The following is a 9,425-nucleotide window of genomic DNA, read 5'->3' on the forward strand; positions in this document are numbered from 1 at the left end:
AATATTCAGTACAATAACCAATCTGGGAAATGTTATAGTCTACATGATGAATAACTGATATATTTCACATCTCCATTGATTTCCTTATGTAATATATGAGTAGGAAAACTCAGGTTCTCAATTTAGCATATGGGCTGTCTTGACTCAGGGACATAAAGAACATTGCGTGTTAGATTTTGCACTATTGTGCTGACAGTTCACTTATTCAAAATAAAAACCACTCAGTTATTTGGAATACAGCCAAAATCCTACAAGTAGGCAGCCAAAGCAGACCAATGTAAACCCATAAGAGAGTACCCCAGGCATTCAATCAGAAACAACTTAAAATTATTTAAGGCAACATTTTATTCAGCTAGATTAGTGCTTTCCAAAAACAACAAAAGGCATACCAACATCGAGGGATAATGTGGAAGAGAGAAAGAACCTATTGAGTCCTTCATATGTAGCAGGTATCCTGCTATATATATTTCATAGATACTGTTCATTTAGTTCAAACAACGGGTGGGTCCTATTATCTTCATTTTACAGGGAGGACAATGAGTCACATTTAGTCTGACTAATCTGCTCCCTGTGAAAAATCCAGGCTAAGGTACAGGTCTGTCTGCCTTGAAGGCTCATTCTGTTTTCACAAAGCATTATCACTCTCTGTTCCCTGCAAGTGGATGAGTGACTACCGCAGCAAGTGTACTGATCACAGCATGACTCCTGAAAGACTGATATCAAAAGAGAACCAAAAACTGATTAAACTCTGAAATCACACTGCAAAATTAAACGAGAACAAAATAATAGTCTGGAATCATTTGTATAGAAGAAATTTTCTAACACATTTTAAATGCCTCACTCTATTACAACCCAGAGGAGTAACTAATATTGATAATAATTTATCCAAAAGAGTGTGTAATGGAAGTCAGAAAGATTTTGCTATCGAAAACACATACATACACACATACATGCAAACTTTATCTGCCTAGAAAAGAAATTTTGTGTTACTGAACAAAACAAAACAATGCAAAACAAAACAACAACAACAACAATGGAGGTTTGGCTCCTTGTCACCACAAATAACAAACTCATGAGGCAGATGCTTGTATAAAAGGAAATAGGTTTTATTCAGGTGCTGCACAGTCTGGGAGAACGGTGGACTCCTGTCTCAAAGCTCTTCTCCTCAGCAAGACCAAGACAAATGCCAGTGTCCAGAGTTCCTCCCCCAATTTAAAGTACACTCATTCTGAGCCCTCAGGCAGCTTTGAAATGGTCTAAGTCCCCACCCAGGTAGCGTAGCTTGTTCCCAGCTGCCATTCACTTAGGCTCCCTCCTGGAGCCCGCGAGTGGAGCCTGCGCAGTCAGAAGCCATGTGGCTACTAGGGCCTCAATATTGTGTGCTCCTTGGAGAAAGAATGTGAACACACCAGTGAGCATATAACCAGGTCAGTGAGAGAGAGAGAGAGAGAGAGACTGACTCCATCTTGGAGGCCATAGACCATGTGGCTGCAAAAGCCATGTAGCCCATGGAGAGGACAGGCAAATACACTGTGCAAATACATGTCATGAGCAAGAGCAAGCCAGATAATGAGAACATTTCTTTGTACCCCCAGAATTATGTTAGTTTGGGTGTGGAACAGACCAGGCATTTTGCATGCTTCAAGTTGGTCCACATCCAGGCTAGACTGACAGACCTCTTTGTTCCAGCATCTCCCACTGCACAGTTTTTATCTCCATGGTACATGTGCCTGCCTTCCCTTGGTCCCACCCCTAATCTTGTATTGCAAGTGGGGAGGGAGGCTTTTTCCTCTATCCAATTATCTATCTAGTCTTTTGTCCACTCATTGTAAAAACTTCTCCCAACTGTCCTTTGGTCTGGTGGTAGGGAGACTTCCCCAGCACTTCAGACTGTCTACTGGTAACAATTATATTGAAAATAATTAGGTCAGGAGTCACGCATGAGACCAAGGCTTCAGATCATTCAATCTAATCCAACCTGGAAGTCTTTCTGTTTACTGAGTCTCACCCACACCCCTCACTCATTCCATTTTTCATTCCTAACTTTGTTATTTTTGTTATTTTTAAAATGTTGAGGCTACTTATAGTTAATTTTAGGCCTTAACTCAAAACACATATTTATGTGTTACAATAACTTTTATTTTTCTAGAATTTGCTATTTAAACTCTTCACTATTTCAAGATTACTCCAGGTTTGGCATTTGTAGCACATGACTAAGCATGTTAACACTTGCTTTATCATTAACCTTTACCAAATGTTAACATCCTCAAGGAAAAGAATATTGTCCCCTTTTTTTACAGTTTCAGAACCATTTTATACAAAGCCACAGTATCAGAACTCTGGTAGAAAACGGGGAGGAGGGGTGAGGCAGGAGGGGGAACCTCAGCTAAGGAGGTGTCCATGGTCTCACCTTGGAGCTTCTTAAAGAGGAAGGCATTCTGGTACTCCTTCATGCACTGTGTGGAGCGTGACTCATCCAGAGAGTGACTAGACTTGCTTGATGCCCCCTATCTGCACCTCGTGCCCTTGAGTTTCTGGCCCACCAGGCTGGTGGCCATGATGACTTGAGTGGCTTAGCTCAGGGAGGTCCCCAACTGGATGTGGGTCAGCACTGTGTAGGAGTCCTCACTCATCTCCACATCTTCCTCCTCACATCAAATACTGAGGATCTGCTTCGTGTCCTTCTCACTGTAGGGAGAGGTGGAGACAATGAGCAATCTGTCCAGTGGGGCGATGGGAATGCTATAGGAACTCTGGTAGCTGATACCCCCAATCCAAGTGATGCAGCAGTTGGTGGCCATGATGAGGACAGGTGCCATGTCACTCTCCAGGGCCGGGTTGAGAAAGAAGAAGCTCTTGATGTCTGGCATGTGATCTCCCCTGTGTCTCCTGAGAAGGGCAGGAAGCCCTGGGTCCAGTAGTTGATGACATCTATCTCATGCAGGGACGTGGTGTGTACCACCTCCTTGCATTTCTAGAGCTCCCTGTCTGGGCATCGCATATAGTTGGCCTGGGAAATCATGGCATCACAGTCACGGACACGTGTGAAGAAGAGGCCCAGCTTGGAGATCTTGCTTGTGGCCTTGTCGATGGTGATCACATCCCTGGCCTGGACTTTGTCCTTGGTCAGGGACTCAATCATTTTGGTGCCTAAGTTGTACATGGTCTCCATCTCTGTGGTCTTGAGGGTCAGTTTGCCAACCTTGGAGCCCATCCCTGTGGCTGACCAATCGATCTGGAATTCCACTACTTCCCCTTCAGTGATCTGTCTCCTCCTTGATGTGAAAACCAATAGAACTCTGGAAGGCCTGCGTCAGTGCCTCTGTCTTGCACCTCTCCAGGGAGATCTTGCTGTCGGTGATGGCTGTGAAGAGGGTGTTGGGGCCCAGGGCCTGCACCATGCCCATGGTGATGTTTGCCTTCCTGGTACCTAGTTGGTCCGCTGGTGACGAGCACGGGCCACCCAGCGATCTTCACTTCCAGGATCATCTCCAGTACCACACTGGCTGCCCGCTGGGCCACCAGCTGGCTGACTGATGCGTGGGTCACCGGCCAGCAGTGATATGGGAACGCTGTGCATGGCTCATTGAAAACACACGAGAAAAAACATGCACAGAGACAAACTAGTTTCTGTGGAGAAGTAGGGACGAAATGGCCACCCCCTCTAGTGAGGAGCGTGCCGATTTACCATCCATACCTGCTTTTATTGGGCTCATTTTGCATAATAATTCTGGTAAAGTACAGTACTCATTAGGGGGAAGTAAGGAACCATAGAAAACAAGGAACTCTGCCGGTCTATTTTGAGTCGGGGTCAAAGAGCTGTAAGACTTTGAGGAACAAACTAACTTCCTCCTTGGATTCTTCTCATTCAACTGAGAGCATTCTAAACAAAGGTTTCACAGTAATTTACATATTCTTTCTTAGGCCTGATCACCCGGGGAATCCGCCCTTTTCAGCACAGAGCTGCACCACCCTGTCATTGTTTCAGGCTTAGGTGGAGCAAGGGAACTAAGGCAACCAAGAGATAAGGGGATTTTCTCCCAGACGCTGAGAACTCAGGCTATGTCAAAGCCGAGGAGCCAGGGTCCATCACCCCCTTTTGCTGCAGCCCCCAAAGTCCTTCTTTTGGGGGGCCTCCCAAGTGATCGTGCCTGTCTTAGGTCATTCCCCCCCTTGGGGAATCTTACCCGTCTTTGGCTAACTGACCAAGCTTTTTGGGGTTCAGTTATGAATAAAGCAGCAGAAGTAGCATTCCTGCCAGGGAGATAAGCTTTTGTCTACTTCCTGGCTTAGGGTTCCAAGGGAGTTCCCTTAGCCTTAGCCTAGGCGGGGGTTTCAGCTTCTGATACCAGTCAGGATGGTTCCCAATGGCTGACCACGCCCTGGGAAGCCTGCCCCTAGGCATTGCCCAGCCCCAGTTCCCAGATGTGGGAGTGAGCACCAATAAGCTTGATCTTTGTCGCGTGGTGGATCTCCGGGACCTTGGTTGTGACCGTCACAGTTGCCTGGGTGCTTACCAACCACTGAAAAGAATATTACCTTATAGGTGCTAGGCAAATTTCATTCATATCTGGTCTTCATCTTGTCAATCCCAGGAGTATGCAATTAACTTTGTACTTGAGATCATAAGAATAAATTTCTCTGACTTCTCTCAATATTTTACTGAAATATTGATTTATTGATGTATAGAGAGAAGGGAAGAGAGGGAGAAAGAGAAGGAGAGATACATCAATGTGTGTTTGCTTCTTAAGCATCATCTACTCTGGAACCCTGGAATGCAACCCAGTCATGTGCTCTAACTGGAAAGCAAAGCAGCAACCCTTTGGTTCTCAGGCTGGCACTCAATCCACTGAGCCACAGCAGCCAGGGCTCTTTTTTCTTTATAATTTTTTTTCATTTTTAAATTTCATTCGTATTAATTGGATCTTGAATGAGGTCAGATTTTCCACTTTTTGTTGAGACTATGTTATGGTATGATTGTAGGAAATTAATATTGTGAATGTTTGTTCTGAAACAGGTGCTATTCTTTATCTTATTGTTTGTTTTTGCCCCAGACATTTCACTCATTCTTCACAGCAGCAGTGGCAGATGGAGTGTGTGTTAGGTCAAGTTTGAATGTAAGGAAATTTAGTCTTAGGAAGCTCAGAAAACTTAAGAAACTTTTCTAAGGCTACACAGTTAGAAAATAATAGTGCTTAGTATTTAATCAGAAATCTTAAGGCCAGCATTCTTTACATGATACTCCATTGTTATGATCTATATCAATAAAAAATACTATACACAATTTTCTATTTAAAAGACATAAAAGAAAAGAAGGTTAAAATGCTCTGAATTAAAGGTCAGACAACAATTCTGTAAAACAAATATTCTAAAATGTCATAACTATATTCAATGTTAAAAATATTTAACTTGGCATTCTGTATGTTTCATAAGATTTATGCTTATCAATATGCTTATCAGCTTTTCTTCTTTTAATTCACTCAGAATAAATGTAGCACAATTTTAAAAAAGTTTAGAATATTAAAAATCTAAATCCTTTAAATACATTGTATTTGTAATTTTTATATATTTTTTATTATTGTTCAAGTACAGTTGTCTCCATTTTTACCCCACCACACTTCCCAGCCCCACCCATCCCTGCCTCCTACCCTCACTCAAGCCTACCCCATTTGGCTTTGTCCATGTGTCCCTTATACATGTTCATTGATGACCCTTCCTCTATTTCCCCCCAATATATCCTTCCCCTCCCCTCTGGCTATTGCTAGATTGTTCTTTACTTCAATGTCTCTGGTTCTGTTTAGTTTGCTTGCTTGTTTTCTTGATTAGGTTCCTCTTACAGGTGAGATCATGTGGTATTTGTCTTTCACCACCTGGTTTTTTTCACTTGGCACAATGCTTTCCAGTTCCATCCCAAGTTTTTGAAAAAGGTAGGAGCTCCTTTCTTTCTGCTGCATAGAATTTCATTGTGTAAATGTTTCACAGTTTTTTGATCCATTCATTTACTCAAGGACACCTAGGTTGCTTCCAGCACTTGGCTATTGTAAATTATGCTGCTATGAACAATGGGGTGCATAGGTTCTTTTGGATTGGTGTTTTGGGATTCTTAGGGTATAATCCCAGCAGTGGAATTGCTGGGTCAAAAGGTAGATCTATTTTTAATTTTCTGAAGAAATTCCATACTGTTTTCCACAGTGGCTACACCAGTCTGCATTCCCACCAACAGTGAACTAGGGTTCCCTTTTCTCCATAACCTCTAGGACACTCATTTGTTGATTTGTTTATGATGGCCAGCATCACTAATCAGCAGAGAAATGTATTTGTAATTCTTAATTATTACATAAATAAAAATTTAACTTCACAAAGAAGTTTTTGAAACTAGAATAGCTCCTTATTTTAAATTGTTCAGCTATGGCAGAGAGAAGATTTGCTTACTTTCTTAGAAGAGTTTGTCAAATTTTCTTTTATGCTATTATTTCTCCTGAATTTTTACTTTGTAATCATTCACTATTGATCACTTAATATTACCACATCATCCACTGCACTACTTTTCTCATTAGGTTCATCCAAATGATAAATTGTTCCCTTTTTACCAAGCTTTTTGGTTGGTCTTTCATGTCTTCTCTAGTCATTCCTAAAGGTAAGAAGTAGCCTAATCGCCTCCACACTCCATGTCTATGGTCCCAGTCCAGGAGAGTTTTCCTCTATATGGTTTATCTAAAGCAAAAAATAAATGAAATTATCTGCCATTTATAATAGTATATTTATTACTTTTAATTAAAACGAATCACAGCATAGCAGAAATAGTATATGCATCAAGAAGAGCTAGCTCTAAAATGAGGACTGCACTGGCTGAGTATCAGGGAATTGCTTGGCAATTACACTTGGTTTCAACCCTACGCTTGGTTTCACTGAAACCAAGTCATTGGTGATGCAGCATCAGGCTCCAAGGTGACGTACCGAAAGGAGCTATTTCCAGTATCTTTTATACATATTTCTGTTCATATCAGGTTTAGAGTTTCTTTGGAACAGGAAGTCTGCCTCTCAAAATGGCTTCTGATCACCTATTCATTGCTCAATTCAACCATTTGTGAAAAAAAAATTACTAATCACTAGCAATTCTTTTTAGGAATGGTGGTGTCAGTTAGATAAGAAACTGGGATTAATTCCTGAAGACATTAGAGATAAAGAGTTATGATTGCCAAGTGACAAAAGCTACAATGGAAAACTCTCTTTTAACTCTTCTGCTTCAGAGGCTGTTCCCTCACTTTTTCCAACTGCCAGAGGTTTTTTTTTTTTCCATCCTTCAAGGCATAGCTCACTACACTTCCTGAAAGAAACCTCAAGTCTTCTTTACTAACCTGATTATAACAAGTAGGTTTTTTAAAATTTTATATGATAAATTGTTCCCTTTTTACTAAACTTACAGGGTACTAAAATGAGTGTGCTACTTCAAAGAGTTCCTTGGGGAAAAATTTATTCAAATTCACTGTCTTTGCTTGGAGCATTTTTAAAGTAAAACTTCTTTTAAGAATTTGACTTCAGATTTACTCTAGAAGAAAATTGTCAACCTCATTACTTTATAGTCACAAAACATGCTTCCGTAGTCCTGAACCTCTATTCTCTCCTTTGATTCTCAGGCTGACACTCAATCCACTGAGCCACACCAGCCAGGGCTATACTCTCCTTCTTTACCCTTCATCTATCCTAATTTTTTGACATTAAGTTCTATCATTTCATCCTGTCCCTGACTGACAAAAAAATACAGCCACTCAGAGAAATCCTTCATAAAGCACACGGTATAGAATTGTTATAAGAATGTTAACATTTGTGGTCCATTTATGATGCATCAAGCACCTTGGTAAGTGCTTTGCATGACTTAACTTTTTTCTTCCTCCCCCAAAGGTGTGTGCTGTCCTCATCCTCATTTTACACAGTGAGATAAAGGAGAGAAGTTAAGTGACTTGCCCAAAGCCTTGCAGTTAGTTCAGATTCAGACCTTGTTAGGTTGATCTCAGGTCCTGAGCTCTGAGATACTACTCTAGACAGTTTAGATGGTTTCAGTGTAATTGAGAGAGTAATCAGCATTTCTGTTCCTTTTAATTCTATAGACAACACTGATAGAATACTCCCATTCGAATATCCTCATCTTCTGTTTTCAGACTGTGGTATTTAGGAACAATCTCCATATCCATTGTCATCAGTACTTTTCCCCATTTTGTCAGTTCACATGTTATACAGAGTCTATGCTGTGTGTGCCATTTTACTACTGGACAACTGATACTGATTAGGAGTAGGACTAAAGGACCACCATGTCCATTAGATCCTCTGTTCCCTGCTTTGTATGACCATTTGCTGAAATAATAAGGCATCCCTATCAAGAAGGTGGAAAGGATCTTCCTGGGAAATGGGTTACAGTTCCAGGGCGGAGACGATTTATACTACCTCTCCTAATAACATTCCTTCCACATTCCTCAGAATTCAGTGTTTATGGTGATTGGTTGAGAGGGGTCAGAAAAGTGGGAATAGGTTGTAAAATAATTTTTTGAGGAATTAGATATTTTGTAATTTATATAAATCTTAGTATACTGTTGATACAGGTCTAAAACAGAGTATTTCCATTACCCTGAGCAACTCATTGGTGAAAAATAAAATCTATTCAATTAGATTGTTTGAATCATCTTTTAATGTAACTTAATGCCACATTGGGTTATGGTAAGTAAAGAGGAAGGAGCTCCTGTGAATCAGAGGGTATTTTATATATAATAAAGATAAATTACTCAAAAAAAGATAAATTACTTATCAGAAGCCTAAGTCCTCTCTACAGTAACTATCCCTATGGTCATCCAGGTTTTTAAAAAATAAAACAAAAAACTACCAAAATAGCTCATTTTATTTGTCCAGAGTTGACTTATCAAATGGTTTTCTCTCTCATGTCCAAAAATATATATCCCAATTTTAAGACTACAAAAAATTATTTTTTTTCCATTGAGATGTCTTCAAATTATCTTAATAGCAGCTACTTGGATGTTCTCCCTGAAATTTTTTTCAGTACAACCATGGGTAAACTTTTAAAGTATTTTTGTATGCTTTAGTTTTGAGTTCATTCATTTATTCATTCATCAAATATTTATTGAGCATTTATTATGTATCAGATACTGATCCAGGAACTTTGATACTTAGGTAAATGGAATAGATAAGCTTTTATTTTCATAAAGCTTATGTTCTATTTAGCCGTGACAGAAAATAAGAATATCACGTGTATATGTACACACACATTCACAAGGTAATTTTATACAGTATGAAAGCTAACAGAATACAAAACACAAAGTATAGTATTGACATGGAGATTACTGGTGCAGTGAGATTAGGTGTATGTATTTGAGCAGGATATAATTTTGGAAGAGTCCTCTTTATAAAAATAACAT

The 9,425-nt window shown here is 40.1% G+C and overlaps 1 pseudogene; it reads right to left on the reverse strand.

Annotated features, from left to right (window-relative positions):
- Positions 1-2,294: 2,294 nt before the first annotated feature.
- Positions 2,295-8,192, reverse strand: LOC123806739 (annotated as a pseudogene).
- Between the last annotated feature and the right edge of the window lie 1,233 nt (positions 8,193-9,425).

The sequence above is a fragment of the Phyllostomus hastatus genome, unplaced genomic scaffold (assembly GCF_019186645.2).
Source record: "Phyllostomus hastatus isolate PE091 unplaced genomic scaffold, TTU_PhHast_1.1 phas_scaffold_39, whole genome shotgun sequence".
In the NCBI taxonomy this organism is placed as follows: Eukaryota; Metazoa; Chordata; class Mammalia; order Chiroptera; family Phyllostomidae; genus Phyllostomus; species Phyllostomus hastatus.